Source organism: Periplaneta americana, chromosome 7 (assembly GCF_040183065.1).
Source record: "Periplaneta americana isolate PAMFEO1 chromosome 7, P.americana_PAMFEO1_priV1, whole genome shotgun sequence".
NCBI lineage: Eukaryota > Metazoa > Arthropoda > Insecta > Blattodea > Blattidae > Periplaneta > Periplaneta americana.
In genome coordinates this window covers 16368123-16388278 of record NC_091123.1, presented here as the reverse complement: position 1 = coordinate 16388278, position 20156 = coordinate 16368123, and positions in this window count along the sequence as shown.

Here is a 20156-nt window from a genome sequence, read left to right as displayed (position 1 = left end):
CATCAGAATAGTAATATTACATACCAATATTCATCAATTCAATGAATATTTGTGAAGGAACTATTAAAAAACCTTTAAAATTAAGATTATTCTAATAATTTTCACACCTCTGTACCTTATGTCACATTTAACAGAGTCAGGATCTCAAGATATTGTTCATCTAATCACTTTGATATTTTTGAAAGTAGGAGAATGGAAAAATGAAACTACTGTAGGGAGTAATGAGCCAAGGATTTGTCAGTGGCGGATCACTTGTCGCGTGCACAGGGTTGTGGAACTCGCTGACGCGTCTTCTCCCTCGACGGGCGGGCGGCAGGGTGAGATCATAAATTACGTGGGTCCGTCTCTCTCTCTCTCTCGCCCGCTTCGCCGCCTGCGATATATCCATTAATTAGACACTGCAAACATGGACACTCCGCCATCTTGCGTCCGCATGCCCGCCCCACAGCAGTCGGCATGAGCAGCCTATCACCAGCATTCCTTCATCCTCCATGTCCATGTCAAGACCTTGCCGTGTCTTCTCGCTACGACACATCCCCTGTGAGTTCTGCGAGATTTGTGGTGCTGCTTCAGTCCTTTCTTTTCTTCATATTTCGCACTTCCTTGCTCGGTCATTTTTTTCTCTTTGTGTCGTTCTTTCTTTCCTCATTATTTTCTCTCTTTTCTTTCTTCTTCCATCTTCTCTTCTTTTATCTGTCATATTCTCTTTCCCGCATTATCATTTTTCTTCTATTCTCCATCTTTGTACAGTTCCCACACTAATAGAAAAAAAATGAAAGTACAGTTAACTCCGGATATACGTGGTACAGTCATTAAGTTCGTGGACTGACGCCTGGAGAGTATGCAACCATAAGAATCCGGCTGTCTCACAAGATGCCGCGTAACACGGCGTACACTTAAACACATCCACATCCTCCCTCAAAACAGTCGCCCTTGGCCGCTATGCACGTCTGCCAACGTTGGTATAGCTGCTGGAAGCACCGCTGAAAGCACTGGAAAGTCCCGTACGGCTTCTCTTGTGGCAGTCATGTCCTCTTCAGCCGAATGAATTCTACGCTCACGTAGGATTGCTTTCAAGTGGGGAAAGAGAAAAAAATTCTCATGGTGCGAGATCAGGTGAGTACGGAGGATGTGGCAAAACAGCGACCTGTTGCCTTGCAAGTTTCTCTTGGACAAGAACAGAGCGATGTGTAGGGTCGTTGTTGTGTAGCAACAGCCAACGCCAAAGTTCAGGACGCTTACAACGAACTGAATCGCGGAAACGGCCAAGGATCTGCTTGTAGCGGGTGTTGTTTATAGTTGCACCTTGTGGGATGAATTCCATGTGAACAATTCCATTTGAATAAAAAAAACAGTTCAAGCAACACCTTGCCTTTTGACCCGTCATCTCACGGTTTTTTCTGTCATGGCGACAGTGGCGTTTTCCAGGTGGCGGATTGTCACTTCAGTTACGGATCGTAAAGGAAACACCTGCGACTCAATGAGTCGTCACCGTAAACTTGCTGCATCATTTGAAACGATTCGATAGCGGTTTTGCCTGATTTCTGGGAGAACTTAACTGCGACATACTCGAGTTCCGACGCGCGCATTCAAATCACCGTCACAACAAAGACCGTAGTTCTGCTTACAGTGCATGCACTCAACTGTCTCTTGTTGAGTCGAGAGACTAACTGACAAGGTATCATACCATGGCGCCACCTATGCGCTATAGTGCACCACAACGCCACTATGCGCTCAGTATTAGAACTTAATGACTGTACCACGTAGTGAACCTCTGCGGAATGCTTATTTCATTCATTATAACCGAGGTTCACAAAATCCGAAGTGTCCCTTCCCTAAACTTAAATGACAGGAATGAATGAAATTGCGAACAAGAAAATAATAGTACATTATGCAACGGGCCTATAATGGTAGTAATTAAGACGCGAGTATGTTTATGAAGCGAGCGCAAACGAGTTTCATAATTTTCATACGAGCGTCTTAATTACCATTATAGGGAAGTTTCATACGACTTTTTATGCTCGAGCATATTTGTAACTTGAAATTATTCATAATTATTCATGTTATTGTTATGTGAGTTCAATAGCCTACCTCATGAATTGTGAGATGTTCGCAGACGGGAAAGTATTGATTTTTTTCATGAAACGAATATCGACGGGACCTTGATATAATCTAGAGAGTAAGATAAACATTAGTCTTGATATAACCTTGAAATTGAATTAGACATTGAAAAACGAGATGACAAATTGAATTTATTTGAATATTATTTACAATTAACGCTAATTATTATAGTAACGGAACATGACCTTCTGCGACAGTATTGGATTTCCAGCCTCCGTGACGTTTCGATAGTTGTCTTTCGATTGCATATCCGAGAATAATCGAAAACCTGAACTTTAATGAATAGGTGTAGTTTAATGATATGCATTAAAGGACTGCTACCAGGTGTATAATTACTACATTTCGGCATGGTCGAGCATAAAATACTGTACAGTAATTAAAATATTTCACTTTTGTGGACTGGATTACACTGTATACTGTTACTCACAGTTGATTTACTTAAACTATGCTGTCGACCCACGTCCGCTTGCGAAAGATCACGTCCAATGTCACTTATATTCGCCTTATCTTCCAAAGAGAACACTTTACACTTCGACATTTTTATACAGTACATTCACTGTTCGAACACTAGAAACAGACTGATCAGGTAGAAATGACAAACGCTGTTATGATAAGACTGTGTATTCAGCCTTGGAATTTCCCGGGTCACTTAATGGAAACTGGAAGGGGGTTGATGAAGTTTGAAAACCATCGGAATCTTACCTTCAATTACGCTCTGGACATAATGTCCGTCCCCTTTTAATAAAGAAGGCAATTTAATTTTCCGTTGTTTCGATGCTATCTCTCAAAATGGAAATGTTTCTGAGAACAAAAGGCAACGCTTTGACGGTGGAGGATAGAAATAAGAGTAGAGTAGTGTGCCTGAGAACAGAATGGCAAGCCTTCGACGGTGGAGTGAGGCAAGGTCGTCACGCGTTGCCTGGATTTACAGTACAGCTCATTGTCTAGGAATCACTAATCCTACCTTTGTCCTTTGACTAAAGGAGTAAGAAAGTTAGAATGTTGTTCTTAACATATTCTTTCAATTTTATACAAGAAGGCGTGACTTTAAATAAGAATTTGTCAGGATACAAGGTTCACTATAACCGAAGTGAAGGTTCACTATAAACGGAAATATTAATGTAGCCCTACGTTTTAGTGTATGCGGGTCGAGACCAACGTTTTAGGTTCACTATAGCCGAATGTTCACTATATCCAGAGTTGAGTATAGTTAGTAAAACAATTTCATATACTCACGTTCTTTCATTTTAGTCTCCTTGGAAAAGCTTACGTCTTTTTTTTTCCTGTTATTTATACTCTCTTTAACATTTATGGTGATATCGTGAGTTACTTACGTCTTGTATAATAAATACAACAATGTAGACCGGGGTTTGATCTTCGGCGTACCCTTGACTGATGACTTGCGTTGGTCAAGCCCGTAACACAAGGGTTTTCTCCGGGACATCCAGCTCCCCTGTGGCATCCCAACAAACTCCGTCATCATCTCATTTCATCGCGGGTGTAGCGTAGACCAGTTTCCTATGACCCACTCTGGATAACTACTCAATTGGTCTACACAACTGGCTTCTTATGGGTGAATGATTAACAGTAAACAAAAATAATAATTCTGTTCAGTGGGGTGGATGTTTGTTTTTTTAATTCTACACTGTAATTACTACTACTACTGCTACTACTACTACTACTACTACTGCTACTACTACTACTACTACTACTACTACTTCTACTACTACTACTACTACTACTACTAATAATAATAATAATAATAATAATAATAATAATAATAATAATACAGGGGCCTATTCCACAAAGGTATGATATTGAACATACTACTACTACTACTACTACTACTAATAATAATAATAATAATAGTAATAATAATAATAATAATAATAATAATAATACAGGGGCCTATTCCACAAAGGTATGATATTGAACATACTACTACTACTACTACTAATAATAATAATAATAATAATAATAATAATAATAATAATAATAGTAATAATAATAATAATAATACAGGGGCCTATTCCACAAAGGTATGATATTGAACATACTACTACTACTACTACTAATAATAATAATAATAATAATAATAATAGTAATAATAATAATAATAATAATAATAATACAGGGGCCTATTCCACAAAGGTATGATATTGTACATACTACTACTACTACTACTACTACTACTACTACTACTAATAATAATAATAATAATAATAATAATACAGGGGCCTATTCCACAAAGGTATGATATTGCACATACTACTACTACTATACTACTATTACTACTGCTACTACTACTACTACTACTACTACTAATAATAATAATACATGGGCCTATTCCACAAAGGTATGATATTGTACATTACGAGTAAATTCTCTAGTGACAGTCAAAATAGTAGAGTTTCTGTTCCGCAAAATAATTTTCTACAGTATAATTTACCACTCAATGTTTAGAGCGCGCGTCGCATGAATTTTCACCTCTTCGGTTGACGCAAACAGCCATTCCCTGAGTAGAGATTTGACCTTTGGAAATAAGTAGAAATCTGCTGGAGCAAGATCTGGAGAATATGGTGGCTGTGGAAGGATAGGTATTTTGTGTTGTGCGAGGAATTCGCTTACCAAGAGCGACCGATGTGCTAGGGTATTGTCATGATTGTCCTTGCCACAAATTGAGTCTTTTTCGTCGAACTGCATCACGAAGGTGTCGAAGAATTGCAACATGACAGTTTTACCCTCAGGAATAAATTTGTAATGTACGAGACACTGGATATCGAAGATCGCTAAACTTCAAGCATTACTTTCCCATTTGATCGATCGGCACAATGAGTCTGTACGCCTGGAGAGCAGGCCACATACGACACGGACAAGGCAGAGAAGTTGCCTTCGGAACATGGCGTTGCCAATCGAAGTTCGAATACTTCTGACTCTACTAGTACAACGTACCTGAAAATGGTAGAATACGAGTTTAATAATAGTCGATTTACATTCACAGTTAATATATGGTGTGATTCAATCGGCATTGGCCTATTTTTTCAAGTATATTTCACTGTTATGTTAGGTTGGAGTTTTAGTTAAACCTTAACGTACTTGTAATTACTTCTGTCTATTGTAGATGATTATGCACATTTTCATACTTGCGTTTCAGTGTTATGCAACACTCATTCCTAGTACATGGTTAAGGCTATGGAAGTCAAAAATTTCTAACTTCTACATTTTTACACCAATTAATCTTAAATTTTTATCACATATTTCTTACAATGTGGACATGCAATACACATATTTTCACTTAGATATTCCAATTAGTTTACTTACAATTAATTTTTGTTATTTTTTTAAATACTGAATTATTATTCCAATTTTCAAAGTTTACATAATTTTTCTCTAGGTTTATGTATAATCTATTCGTGATAGATGTAGGGTAAAGATTGGTAAATTGTGATATGAGTAATATTGAGATAGTTCTTTTTGAGAATCTTTTATAATTTTACTAAGCGAGACGAATATCGGATTTTTGTGTCAACGTATTAAGGGAATGTTCGTGGACAAGTTTCTGCACAAAACCGATCCTTCTTTCACACAGTAAAATTCTAATAAATTCTGAAAAAGAACTATCACAATATTATTCGTATTACTATATTACTAACCTTTATCCTATGTAAAATATGACACATGCTTTTTACATTTTTCATTTACTTTTTGAGAAAAAATAAATTACCTTTTTATTTGATAATTTTTCTTTTTTTTTAACTGATCACATCGTCAATACACGGTGATTTCAATACTTTCAATAGCAGAAGAAAACAGATGTGTAAGTTCACTTCATATGCTTTTGTGGACTTCTGTACAAAATTTCATTGAGAATGGAGAAAAAATTCATTTTGAATGTTACAAAATGTTGAAAATTGGAAAATCCAGAAAAAAACATGTATCAAAGTCCAGCATTATTATATTATGATACATACTATCCATATCCTACCTTCCTATACAGGTCTACCACACACATTTTTCTCTTATATAACAGCACGAAATATGAACTGAATGAAAAGTAAAATTAGTTAGAATGAAGAACAAAGTCTGTCAGAATGACAGCTGATTGTCAGTTTAAAGGGCTGCAGCTCCACGCACGCGCTGGTCCCTTTAAATTCGTCCTGAAGGGCTTTAAATTATCATACTTCAAAATAAGCACAGATTTAGAAAACTGAAACAGAGATTTATTTTTTCGAGTTAGAAACAAAATTTTTATTTTTAACACTTAACTTGGCAAAGCTTCATTTCTCTTCTTCTTCTTTTGTGGGCTCTTCCACTCTTCAGCGGTTGCCCTGAATTCCCTTCCGCCATCCGTCTCGATCCCGCCAATCCTCCTCCTGCATATGTCGGTCCTTCATCATTTGCATGACACCGACTTTCCATGTTTTTCTTGGTCTCGCACGCTTCCTCCTTCCCCGAGGTGACCAGTCCAGAATAATCTTTGGCCATCTTTCTTCTTTCATCCTTTTTACGTGGCCATACCATTGAAGGGTTCGCTTCTCGATTCTTTCAATTACCGACTCTTCCATCTCCATCATTTGTCTCACATCCTCCTTTCCAATCTGGATACTCTAGCAGCTCTTCTTATTCTCTCCATCTCCGTCGCTTGTATCTTACACTTCTGACGTTCAACAAGTGCCCATCCCTCTGCCCCGTATGTTAGTATAGATTCAACTATAGTTTGTAGAAAGAGTAATGGAACGGAAAAAAATTCTCTCCGGCGCCGGGATTTGAACCCGGGTTTTCAGCTCTACGTGCTGACGCTTTATCCACTAAGCCACACCGGATTCCACCCCGGCGTCGGAAGAATCATCTCAGTTTTAAGTTCCAACTCTTGGATTCCCCCTAGTGGCCGCCCTCTGCACTACGTCATAGATATCTATGAACCTAGGACCGAAGTCCACACATGTGCTGAGGTGCACTCGTAATGAGTGACTAGTTGGCCGGGATCCGACGGAATAAGCGCCGTCTTAAGTCACAAAGTGATTTACGCATATCATATATATTATTATAATGTACCGAAGTACATGTGATATTTCCATGCAGATATTCTGCGTCATCACACTATGAAAGAGTAATGGAACGGAGAAAAATTCTCTCCGGCGCCGGGATTTAAACCCGGGTTTTCAGCTCTACGTGCTGACGCTTTATCCACTAAGCCACACCGGATTCCACCCCGGCGTCGGATGAATCATCTCTTCGGTCCGAGGTTCATAGATATCTATGACGTAGTGCAGAGGGCGGCCACTAGAGGGAACCCAAGAGTTGGAACTTAAAACTGAGATGATTCTTCCGACGCCGGGGTGGAATCCGGTGCGGCTTAGTGGATAAAGCGTCAGCACGTAGAGCTGAAAACCCGGGTTCAAATCCCGGCGCCGGAGAGAATTATTTTCCGTTCCATTACTCTTTCATAGTATGATGACGCAGAATATCTGCATGGAAATATCACATGTACCTCGGTACATTATAATAATATATATAGTTTGTAGAATTCTTTTCTTCATTTGTTTGGAAATGGATCTACTCCACAGTACCCCATTCAGCATCTTCATTGCCCTTCTTGCCTGTTGCACTCCGTGATCTACATCTGCTTCACAGCTCCCAGACTCTTGGATAATAGACCCCAAATACTTAAAATGTCTCACAGATTTAATTGCTCCTTGCGGTAGGATAATATCTCTTCCACTATTGCCCACAACGAGGTGTTCAGTTTTATTCATATTAATGCAAAGACCTCCTATATCAAAGGCTTCCATCAACCTCCTCAACATGAACTTAGCGTCTTCACGACACTGAGCTATTAATACCTGGTCGTCTGCAAATAGGAGAGAATGTATTGTTTCATGTCCAACTGGAACACCCATATCTTTACACGATCGATTCCATCTCTCTAAGAGGGATGGGGACATGCCACATCCTTGCCTCAGACCCTTTGCTGTTGGAAATGGAGTTGACAGCTTTTTCCCTACGTTCACTACAGCTCGACTCTTCTTGTATAATTTTTTTAATTACTGTTATCAGAGACGTCCCGTTGCCAATATTTTCCATTGCTCCCCACAGATTGTTAATTGGTACAGAGTCGTAGGCTTTCTCAAGATCGATAAAAACTAAATGAATTTCTTGGGCTTTAGCATATGATTTTTCAGTGATCTGTCTTATATCAAAGATATGATCCATACAAGATCTACCTGCAGTAAAACCAGCCTGATCCTCAGATATTCTTCCCTCAATTGCTATTTCTAATAAATTGCACTAAAAATTCTACTTATAGAGGACATGACACTAATACCTCTATAATTATTAGGATCCTTCCTAACTCCTTTCTTATAAATAGCAGATATGTGTGATAAAGCCCAATCTTCAGGTATTTCATCCCCTTCCAAGATTTGATTAAACATCTTGCAAATAAGTCTTTGTAATAAAGGGGGGCCAAACTTCCATAATTCCATCCTAATTCCTCCAGGCCCACTTGCCTTTCCATTCCTTTCCTTCAATAGTGCATGCTGAACTTCCTCCTCCAAAATCGGCTCCATATGTGAGGGTAGTCTGTCATTATCAAAATTTTCACTTATTCCTCTTCTTTTTTCAGTCAAGAGACCCTTAAAATGTGTTTCCCATTTCTCCATGCTCACAAGTTGTGTCACTGGTGATGGATTATGGACAGTCCTCATTTTTTTAAGGCTTTCCAAGCTTCTACCGATCTTCTATATCCTAGCGTATGGTCTATTCTATCATAGCATTTTTCCCACTGCTTTTCCTGCTTCATTTCTCACACTAGTTTATTAAACCTTGTCGGACCGTAAAGAAAACAACTATCGCAATGTCTATATTTTTATGTTGTACAATATTATAGTATTGTAGAATATTAATTTTCCTACCAATTTTTTTCTATTGTTCTATTAAAATTATAGCATATTAGTGGCTTGTGCAGCAAATGCTGCGAACTAAGTTCGTTAGACGTTCAAATTAGTAATATACGTTACAAGAGCGGTATGTTGACGTTTTCATGGTCGAGGAAAAGATTGAAAAAGCGAAACGTAGTTGAGCTTTTTTAATTTCCGAGAACATGAAAACAAACATACCGTTCGTGTATCGTCCATTACTTTGTGCGAATATCGTTTATTACATACCTGAAAGACGAATTTCTAATTAGTTGCAATGAAATCTCCATCTTGGTTTCTGTTTAATGACGGCAACTTCGGAAAACCAAAATATCTTTCTTCAACATTGTTGCTGTAAAATGTTTTCTGTGTTTACTATACTCCAGCAGGCCGTGATTTACGTCTGTCTTTTTTTCCCCCCAGTCTATAAATGCGAACTTAAAACAAACGGTAATGATTTATTTTTCATTTTAATATTTTAACAATATTATTTATATAACATATTGCAGTAATAACATCGGCATCTGGAATCTCGTTGATGTTTTCACGGCTTCCTTAATGTTACTTGTATCAGGAATGCAATAAGTTTCGTGGAGTAGTAGACTTTACTTAATTTTTGCAAATATTTAAAAACAATAATTAACAGTGCAATTTAGGTGAAATTGCAGTGGTAAGTTTCCAATTTATAATTATTACTATGTTAAACGTCTCTAAAAATAATATGTTAAAAGCCTAAAGCAGTAAAATGAATGTCGCGCTTAAGCGGTAAGAAGAGGTAGATTGTTATTTGTGTTACGTTGGGAATACTGAATGTGGTATTTCACACTTACCGCGTATTGGTTCTGCGCGGAAAACAAGCAAATACGCACGATCTCGCACAAAAAAATTTTTTCAGATTTATTTTCAATGAAAAATACCAGACATTTTGAAAGTTATTTGCTTACATAATAATGAAACATACCTACTACCTCTTAATGTTTTTTATGCAAAATACTTTTTCTTGAACCTACCCGTCTTCAGTTCTTGAGTTTCAATGCGAAACAGCAAGTAACAATGTCAGGACGATCAGCGAGTTTGTCATATGGGAGTAATGCAGTAGCTATTTCAGGTCATTGCGGATTGTAGGTGAAAGTTAAGAAAATATAAGGTCGGTCATACTGTGAACAAAAGACTTAGCATCTTGGTATAGTTGCTGCATTTTTCGTGAACTGCCCTGAAATATAGAGGACAGAATCACTTTTTCCCCACTAAGAGATCTTGCTGAGGTGATCAAGAGACTACAAAATCTTGTAGGCCTCTTATTTTATCAGTAAGTAATACCTTTTGGTCTTTTCTTAGGAACTGTAATTTTTGCGCTTCCTCCAGACAATACTGATCTACCAAATATTGCTGGATTAATTTGTGTAACAATGAATGTTATCCCGTATATGTTCTGTAATATAGGCTGTTGTGAGGAATATATTGCTGAGATGCGGAAAGTGAGGCGAATGATATGTCAGAGTTGTAGAATCTTGTATGCGCCCTAAATAAAATTGTCCATCGTAAATCGTTAGCAGTTTCAGTGTTTCATCGTTGCTAGTTGAGAGAAATAAACTTACTCATCACGGTAGCAAGAAGTGAAATGGCATGCTATTTTCCGTACAACGAAGTATGCTTGGCAGCGATCATAAATCTAATTGATTAAACCAAAGAAATATGGAATTCATTTTGATATAGTTTAAAGACGCAGATAAATAGGAAGCATGACTCAATTACTGTCAAGGAAAATTAGAGAATCAGACATATAAATATCTATATCACACTACCATTAAATATAGGAAAAAGACTCACATCACTTGATTAATAACTAGAAAAGTTATTTCATTTTTGTTACCTTACGTAAGTTTTATAGTTTTCAGTAACATATATATATAGCTGTTATTCAGTAAATTACAGAAATGAAGGTCTAATATAAAATATTCTTTCTCTGCGTCTACTTACATAAAACCCCAAAAGGTTTCACTTTCATACCATCAGTATAGCATTATGTATTGCATTAACTGTAATAATGTTTCATTTTTAATGGTAATAATGTCATCAAACATTCTTAAGTTTTGTACTTATTAATATCCAATACACAGCTGTACTCGGAAAACTACAGACCAGAGAATCAGACCTGTAAATTATTTTTTATGTTATCAAACAATTACACAAATGAAAATCGACATATTGACATTTTGATGGGAAAGAATCTGAGACATCTGAACTCTGTCAGTAATCCTGTAGATCATGGCCTTCGTATAATAGTATATTGTTTATTGTAGTGTTTGTTTTGTTTTATTCTGAAATGCAATTAGTTAGTTCTCAAAACTGACGAAAGATGGATTTTGGAAAATAGGAAAATGGTGTAGGAAATTTGACATTTCACTGGAAACTACTATTTTTCTGAAAAACTTTGGGTTCCAAGCTTCAAAATGTGGGGTCATTTATTAAAATCCGTTCAGCCGTTTTCCCGTAATTTCCATTACCAGTTCAAATTATATATATATATATATATATATATATATATGTATGTATACTAGTGGCTTGTGCAGCAAATACTGCTGCAAACTAAGTTCATTAGACGTTCAAATAAAAATTTTTCATATTTATTTTCAATGAAGAATACTTGTCTTTTTGATAGTTATTTGCTTCCATAATAATGAAACATACTCCCTCTGAATGGATTTTTTTAGGCCAAATACATTTTCTTGAACCTATCCACCTTCAGTTTTTTAGTTTCAACGCGAAAACGCAAGTATCAATGTCAGGACGATAGCAGTAGCTATTTCAGGTCATTGTGGATTGTAGGCAAAAGTTAAAAAAATGTCAGGTTTGCTAAGCTTTCGAACAATAGCATTTTCGTATAGCTGCTGCATGTAGAACTTGAAATGTAGAGCGTAAAATCATTTTATCCTACTAAGAGATCTTGCTGAAATGATCTGGAGACTAGAAAATTTTCTAGGCCTCTTACTTTATCAGTAAGTAATACCTTTTTATCTTTCCTTAGGAACTGTAATTTTTGCGCTCTCTCGAGCCAATACTGAAGACAATGACACATATGAATATCAATATCTACACTACACCACCATTAAGTATACGAAAAAGACCCAACCCCACTGGGTTAATAAGTATAAAAATATTTGATTTTTAATAACAATATTATTATCTTACTCAAGTTTTGTAGTTATATATAGCAGCCACTCAGTAAATTATAGAAATGAAGATCTAAATTAAGATATTCTCTACATTTACTTACATAACCACAAAACGTTTCATTTTCATGTCATCAATATAGCATCAATATTATGTACAATTAATGAAAAAATAGATGCATCATGATACTAACTATAATAATATTTAATTTCTAATGGTAATAATGTCATCAAACCACCTCAGGTTTCGTAGATTTGAATATCCAATACACAGCTGTACTCAGAAAATTATACACTGCAGAATCAATTTTTGGTTTTTAATAACAAATTGAATTGGGCTCTAAATATGTCGGCAATCCTGCAGGTCATGGCCTTCGTGTAATAGCCTATTGTTTATTGTAGTGTGTGTTTTGTTCTGAAATTCAAAAGTCGGCCGTGATTGAATAAAATTAGTTCTCAAAACTGACAACAGATGGATTTTGGAAAATAGGAAAATTATGTAGGAAAATTGACATTTCACTGAAAACTACTACTTTTTCGAAAAAACTTTGGATGCCAGGCATGAAAATGAAGGGTCACTCATTAAAATCCGTTCAGCCGTTTTCCCGTAATTTCCATTACCAGTTCAAATTATATAGATAGATAGATAGATAGATAGATAGATAGATAGATAGATAGATAGATAGATAGATAGATAGATAGATAGATAGATAGATAGATAGATAGATAGATAGATAGATAGATAGATAGATAGATAGATAGATAGATAGATAGATAGATAGATAGATAGATAGATAGATAGATAGATAGATAGATAGATAGATAGATAGATAGATAGATAGATAGATAGATAGATAGATAGATAGATAGATAGATAGATAGATAGATAGATAGATAGATAGATAGATAGATAGATAGATAGATAGATAGATAGATAGATAGATAGATAGATAGATAGATAGATAGATAGATAGATAGATAGATAGATAGATAGATAGATAGATAGATAGATAGATAGATAGATAGATAGATAGATAGATAGATAGATAGATAGATAGATAGATAGATAGATAGATAGATAGATAGATAGATAGATAGATAGATAGATAGATAGATAGATAGATAGATAGATAGATAGATAGATAGATAGATAGATAGATAGATAGATAGATAGATAGATAGATAGATAGATAGATAGATAGATAGATAGATAGATAGATAGATAGATAGATAGATAGATAGATAGATAGATAGATAGATAGATAGATAGATAGATAGATAGATAGATAGATAGATAGATAGATAGATAGATAGATAGATAGATAGATAGATAGATAGATAGATAGATAGATAGATAGATAGATAGATAGATAGATAGATAGATAGATAGATAGATAGATAGATAGATAGATAGATAGATAGATAGATAGATAGATAGATAGATAGATAGATAGATAGATAGATAGATAGATAGATAGATAGATAGATAGATAGATAGATAGATAGATAGATAGATAGATAGATAGATAGATAGATAGATAGATAGATAGATAGATAGATAGATAGATAGATAGATAGATAGATAGATAGATAGATAGATAGATAGATAGATAGATAGATAGATAGATAGATAGATAGATAGATAGATAGATAGATAGATAGATAGATAGATAGATAGATAGATAGATAGATAGATAGATAGATAGATAGATAGATAGATAGATAGATAGATAGATAGATAGATAGATAGATAGATAGATAGATAGATAGATAGATAGATAGATAGATAGATAGATAGATAGATAGATAGATAGATAGATAGATAGATAGATAGATAGATAGATAGATAGATAGATAGATAGATAGATAGATAGATAGATAGATAGATAGATAGATAGATAGATAGATAGATAGATAGATAGATAGATAGATAGATAGATAGATAGATAGATAGATAGATAGATAGATAGATAGATAGATAGATAGATAGATAGTCTATTAACCTGTTGTATCCTATAGGATACATTGTCAATTTAAGGGTTAATATTCTTTTCTCTTTATTTTCGTCAATCCGTAAACTTAATACGCATTAGTACTCAGTGGGGAAGTGAAGCTGATATCTGTCCCACTTTTCTAAACTGCGTGTCATGAGAAGTTATCTTTTCAGTATTTACCACTGAAGATATTTTTGAAATGTACAAACGTCTTGGTCAATCTCCGTTTATAATTCCGGTCCGCTACGAAATGTTTATTTTTTCCAGCTTTGCGTCCGCCCTGTTTCTACTTCCATCCTTTCGATCGAAAGGTAATGCATTTCGATTGCCTAAGTTGGCGAGCCTACAAATCAAATTCTTGGTCATTCCCGGTCTGGTTTCACCGCGAATGGCGTACATCTGCACTCGAATTTGCCAGCCAAATTTAATCTGTCACTCAAATTCGATAACAAGAGCTGCGACTCCTTTTCGGAAGGCAGGTTGTTCACAAATGTGATTCTGTGGCAACCGTTCTGCAGACTTCCGAATCGCAGCCAGCAGTAAATATAAACCATAATTTGTATGTACGTATTCAAACTCAATTTGGTACAAATGCTCTCTTGTATGAGAATTCTCCCAGCCACTAATGCGGTCTAGGGCTAGGAAGCAGGACTTGTGCACCGAAGCTGGACTTGGATCAGGGTTTGAAGCTCACTTCAGGTGATTACTTAGATGATATTCCTTAGCGATTTTCTATGACCATTAAACGAATGTCCACTAATCTCATAGTAAATTTTCGGCCTCATGTCACCGAAATACAATCTTATCACAAATTCCAGAGCGCTGCATTGGACTTAAATCGCTCGCTTCAACTCGGTCGAATGTCGCACGCTCGAGTGAGATAAGATCGGTCGTGATACGCTCGTAATAAATAGAAGCACAGTACAAGTTCATCTCACCGACATGTCTTATCTTGTATGGAAGGCGACAGATAAAATACACATATGTTTTGCTCACACGGTAAAAATAAGGCTTTATTTTCTGCGTTTATGGCAAACGTCTACTGGAACGTACCAAAACAGTAACATGAAGTTATAACTAAAATAGTATGAAAAACTTCGATATACAGTTATTATTGCTAATTAATAATTATTCAATATTTTTTATTTATCACATATAATATGATAGGTCCATACATAGTGTTCCGCCTATATACTGCAACAATGTAGAAACGTTTTACAAAATATTATTATATAGCAGTAAATTAATAACAATATTAGTACAGAGATAACGTGACAGAAAATATAATAAAACGAATAATATTATCATTACTAGAAAACTTGATACATTTCTTGCATTATCGTGATTGTGTTCTCCGTTTATAATAATTACATTTACATCCAATAACATCTATCAGATATGGCAAAATAAAAATCACTCCTGTGTGGGAGGGAGGGATTGAAACATTTACCTACAACATTTATATTACATTTTAAAGCAAGTTTTGTAGTTGTACTATGGAGAGGTTAGTTAAACACTGCAAAGCGTTGAAATGATAAACATCTATGATGTTACTACACAGTTCATCACTGTAACAAGAACGAATGTCTAACGCTCGGCTTGTACCGTTCGAGGATTTATCGCTCGCGACAATTTTACCCATTATGCATGTGCGCTACCTATCGGATTATGCTATGAACTACTTGGCGCTCGAGCGAAAACGTCCGATGCAGACCTCTGCTAGATACATTTGCTTCATACAAGGCCGTTAAATGTGCGATTGAAGTATAAAATATTCTGACCGTCCTGATAAATAAATCATAATGACTTATTTTAATACTCTTACTCAGTAAATGATTTTTATCAAATATCTTTAGTGCAACAGTTTTTGTACCAACTTCCTCTGAATTTTAGAAGAAGAAGCTTACAATAAAAAGGAAAACTGTAACATATTACTTTGTAAAAGTCTTTTAAGGAACCTGGAGGTTCACTGCCCCCTCATATATACCCGCCATCTGTCCCTATCCCGAGCAAGATTAATCCAGTCCCATCTCTCTCAAATCCAATTCAACATTATCCTCCCATCTACATCTCGGCCTTCCCCAAGGTATTTTTCCATCAGGTCTTCCAACTTAACCATAGCACCCCCAGTGCCTTAGTTAAGATCACTGAAGATGTTCGTGATTCTCTAGTGTAGCGGTGGCGAAAATGTAATCGTGCGCCGAGCCACTGTGTAACCTGCAACGTGCGGACACCCGAAGGGGAAATGAAGCAACTGACTTATTAACGGATTTTCATTTTACTTACGTCAAGCACTTAAATATAATTTTATACAGTATAAGGCTACAAACTAATGTTTAGTACGTGTAACGAAGAAAGAAATGAACAATAAATGAACAATATCACAACCTAAAATTAACTGTCTTCATAATATCTCTGCGACAAAGTTTCAAGATCAGGAATTATGTCATTTACTGCCAATCGTAGTTGATCACGAAGGTATTTGTCTGTCAGTCGTGATCTAAATTTGGTTTTTACTATTTTAATTGTTGAAAATAATTTTTCACAAACGTAAGTTGTAGCGAACATGGCTTCAACAGAGCAAGCGAAAGAACGAAGCTCCGGATATTTATTTTTTGGCAAAGATTTGTCAAGTCCTTACATCTAGCTTTCATTTGACATCACATAGTAAATCAGTGAGTTCAAATTGAAGATCTAACCGCATTATTGGTACATCTGCTGAAAAAGCATCGACGTACAGAGATGATGATGATGATGATTATGATGATGATAACAATAACACTTAACCTTTTAATGTTTCATCAGTAACATGTAGTATAATGCCGTTTTATGTTATACAACCGTTTTCCTCGTAATACTTGTGAACAAATCATACAGTTAATATTCTCATCATATTGAGAGCAAAAAAAAATACGTCCTCCCATCCTATTTGGAACTGTTGTACATGGTTTCGAGAGAGACATATGCCACTCGCAGGTCAGAGACAAATACAAATGGAACGGAGTTTGACTCCAGTGAGTGAGAGGGTGGGGGTTGGCGTAGATTAGAAGCAAACGAAATGTACAGCTATCACTGAGAGCCACAATGTCTCGCGAGTCACGTTCTCACCACGGCTGCTCTAGTGAGTCAATTTCAAGTGAGTTCTATGTCATCCAATTTATTTGTATTCTTGTGTATTCTATTCGTCTATTATTGATATATGTAATCATCGAGTTTACCTCGAGCAATTTCCATGTTTTATAAATTGTATATAATCACCTCATTATATTACTGAATCGATGTAACTGATGTTGATGTATGTAATTGTCTACTATATTTTACGTAGTAATCTCTTAGGTATTTGTTCTTTTGTATTCTGTTTACGTGTTTTATGTATTTCATGCACATAATTCAAATCTGGTTGAGTGAAAGAGCAAGTCCTATCTATGGCCTTAAATCTTAAGTGTTTTCAGGTAAAATGTTATTTTTCTCCCTCTCTCTTCCACCAAACCATTTATCCTTACTCAGCCTTCCTTTCACTCTTTCTTTAAACCATTAACTCTTACTGATCTTTCCTCTCATTCCTTCATTAAAACAATAACCCTTACTCGCTCTTTCACTCTTTCATAATAGCACTAACTCGTACTTACCCTTTAGCTCTTCCAGGATAGCACTCTTAGTGAAACTACTTTCACTCTGATCAAACCATTAACTATTACTCGCTCTTTCACTCTTTCATAATAGCACTAACTCGTACTTACCCTTTAGCTCTTCCAGGATAGCACTCTTAGTGAAACTACTTTCACTCTGATCAAACCATTAACTATTACTCGCTCTTTCACTCTTTCATAATAGCACTAACTCGTACTTACCCTTTAGCTCTTCCAGGATAGCACTCTTAGTGAAACTACTTTCACTCTGATCAAACCATTAACTATTACTCGCTCTTTCACTCTTTCATAATAGCACTAACTCGTACTTACCCTTTCACTCTTCCAGGATTGTACTCTTAGTGAAACTACTTTCACTCTGATCAAACCATTAACTATTACTCACTCTTTCATACTTGCATAATAGCATTAACTCATACTTACCCTTTCACTCTTCCAGGATAGCACTCTTAGTAAAATTACTTTCACTCTGATCAAACCATTAACTATTACTCACTCTTTCACACTTGCATAATAGCATTAACTCATACTTACCCTTTCACTCTTCCAGGATAGCACTCTTAGTAAAACTACTTTCACTCTGATCAAACCATTAACTCTTACTCGCTCTTTCATAATAGCACTAACTCGTACTTACCCTTTCACTCTTCCAGGATAGTACTCTTAGTAAAACTACTTTCACTCTGATCAAACCATTAACTCTTACTCGCTCTTTCATAATAGCACTAACTCGTACTTACCCTTTCACTCTTCCAGGATAGTACTCTTAGTGAAACTACTTTCACTCTGATCAAACCATTAACTCTTACTCGCTCTTTCATAATAGCACTAACTCGTACTTACCCTTTCACTCTTCCAGGATAGTACTCTTAGTGAAACTACTTTCACTCTGATCAAACCATTAACTCTTACTCGCTCTTTCATAATAGCACTAACTCGTACTTACCCTTTCACTCTTCCAGGATAGTACTCTTAGTGAAACTACTTTCACTCTGATCAAACCATTAACTCTTACTCGCTCTTTCATAATAGCACTAACTCGTACTTACCCTTTCACTCTTCCAGGATAGCACTCTTAGTGAAACTACTTTCACTCTGATCAAACCATTAACTCTTACTCGCTCTTTCATAATAGCACTAACTCGTACTTACCCTTTCACTCTTCCAGGATAGCACTCTTAGTGAAACTACTTTCACTCTGATCAAACCATTAACTCTTACTCGCTCTTTCATAATAGCACTAACTCGTACTTACCCTTTCACTCTTCCAGGATAGTACTCTTAGTGAAACTACTTTCACTCTGATCAAACCATTAACTCTTACTCGCTCTTTCATAATAGCACTAACTCGCACTTACCCTTTCACTCTTCCAGGATAGTACTTGTAGTGAAACTACTTTCCCTCTGATCAAACCATTAACTCTTACTCGCTCTTTCATAATAGCACTAACTCGTACTTACCCTTTCACTCTTCCAGGATAGTACTCTTAGTGAAACTACTTTCACTCTGATCAAACCATTAACTCTTACTCGCTCTTTCATAATAGCACTAACTCGTACTTACCCTTTCACTCTTCCAGGATAGCACTCTTAGTGAAACTACTTTCACTCTGATCAAACCATTAACTCTTACTCGCTCTTTCATAATAGCACTAACTCGTACTTACCCTTTCACTCTTCCAGGATAGCACTCTTAGTGAAACTACTTTCACTCTGATCAAACCATTAACTCTTACTCGCTCTTTCATAATAGCACTAACTCGTACTTACCCTTTCACTCTTCCAGGATAGTACTCTTAGTGAAACTACTTTCACTCTGATCAAACCATTAACTCTTACTCGCTCTTTCATAATAGCACTAACTCGTACTTACCCTTTCACTCTTCCAGGATAGTACTCTTAGTGAAACTACTTTCACTCTGATCAAATCATTAACTATTACTCGCTCTTTCACTCTTTCATAATAGCACTAACTCGTACTTACCCTTTCACTCTTCCAGGATAGTACTCTTAGTGAAACTACTTTCACTCTGATCAAATCATTAACTATTACTCGCTCTTTCACTCTTTCATAATAGCACTAACTCGTACTTACCCTTTCACTCTTCCAGGATAGTACTCTTAGTGAAACTACTTTCACTCTGATCAAACCATAAACTCTTACTCGCTCTTTCATAATAGCACTAACTCGTACTTACCCTTTCACTCTTCCAGGATAGGACTCTTAGTGAAACTACTTTCACTCTGATCAAACCATTAACTCTTACTCGCTCTTTCATAATAGCACTAACTCGTACTTAC